The 1470-nt window shown below is 55.4% G+C and overlaps 1 long non-coding RNA gene across 1 annotated transcript; it reads left to right on the top strand.

Moving 5' to 3' along the window:
• The first annotated feature begins 800 nt into the window (after nucleotides 1-800).
• Nucleotides 801-1142, top strand: LOC106900104. The gene is made up of 2 exons (XR_001414108.1): nucleotides 801-896; nucleotides 983-1142. It is a non-coding gene; the product is annotated as an uncharacterized LOC106900104 (long non-coding RNA).
• Nucleotides 1143-1470: the final 328 nt, after the last annotated feature.

Raw genomic sequence — 1470 nt, 5'->3', positions numbered from 1 at the left:
TGGATCCTTTGTTTTTCGGGTTGGATCTTTCATTTTTTGGGGTTGGATCCTTCGTTTTTGGGGCTGGAGCCTTCCCCCACCTCCAGGATCCCCTGTTTTTGGGGTTGGACCTTTCATTTTTGGGGTTGGATCTCTTGATTTTGGGGTTGGAGCCTTCGTTTTTGGGGTTGGAGCCTTCACTCACCTCCAGGATCCTCTGCTTTTGGGGCTGGATCCTTCGTTTTTGGGGCTGGATCCTTTGTTTTTGGGGCTGGAGCCTTCATTTTTGGGGTTCGATCCTTCGTTTTTGGGGTTGGAACCTTTGTGCATCTCCTGGACCCTTTATTTTTGGGGTCAGAGCCTTCGTTTTTGGGGTTGGACACTTTAGTTTTGGGGTTGGAGCCTTCGTTTTTGGGGTTGGAGCCTTCATCCACCTCCAGGATGCCCTGATTTTGGGGTTAGACCCTGCATTTTTTGGGTTCGACCCCACGGTTTTGGGGTTGAACCTTCATTTTGAGGGATGGACCCTTCATTTTTGGGGTTGGACCCTTCGTTTTTGGGGTTGGACCCTTCGTTTTTGGGGTTGGACCCTTCGTTTTTGGGGTTGGACCCTTCGTTTTTGGGGCTGGAGCCTTCATTTTTGGGGCCGGAGCCTTCATTTTTGGGGCTGGATCCTTCGTTTTTGGGGCTGGACCCTTCGTTTTTGGGGCAGGAGCCTTCACCAACCCCCAGGTTTCCCCGATTTTGGGGTTAGAGCCCTCCATTTTGGGGTTCCAAATCCCACCTCCCCGGGGAATTCCGCCTGCTGGCGGCGCCGTTTCCCCAGCCCCCTGCTCTCCCTGCTCTACGCCGACCTCACGGCCGACGGGCTGCGCGAGTTGGCCGGCGTCTGCCTCAAGGGCCTCCACGTCCTGCAGGTGGCGCCCCGAAAAACCATCCTCCCCCCCTCCTTCTTGCCCAAAAAGCTCCTTTTTATCCCCAAAATCTCCTCCCCCCCCTTCAGCACAGCCTGGAACCCACGGCCCGGCGGGTCCTGGAGCGGCTGCGGAGACGCGCGGAACGACGGGCCTTGGAAGGGTGAAGACCTTCGTCTTCCATCATCAGCGACGGACCCAAACTCGGCCCTTTTCACCCCAAAAATGAATAAAATAACGCAAAACCCCCCTCACCGGCTCTGGGCTCTGTTTGGGGGGGGACACACCGGGGGGGCGCCACGGTTTTGGGGTCAGACCTCTCGATTTTGGGGTTGGAGCCTTTGTGCGTCTCCAGGATCCTTCATTTTTGGGGTCAAACCTTCATTTTGGGGGTTGGACCCTTCATTTTTGGGCTGGATCCTTCATTTTGGGGGTTGGAGCCTTCACCCACCTCCAGGTTTCCCTGTTTTTGGGGTTGGACCCTTCATTTTGGGGTTGGACCCCTCAATTTTGGGGTTCGAGTCTTCACCCACCTCTAGGACCCCCTGATTTTTGGGGTTGGACCCTTCATTTTTGG

The sequence above is a fragment of the Calidris pugnax genome, unplaced genomic scaffold (assembly GCF_001431845.1).
Source record: "Calidris pugnax isolate Ruff unplaced genomic scaffold, ASM143184v1 scaffold1290, whole genome shotgun sequence".
NCBI classification, from domain to species: domain Eukaryota; kingdom Metazoa; phylum Chordata; class Aves; order Charadriiformes; family Scolopacidae; genus Calidris; species Calidris pugnax.
The sequence above is the reverse complement of the archived record's forward strand: the minus strand, read 5'-3'. Positions and strand labels throughout refer to the sequence as shown.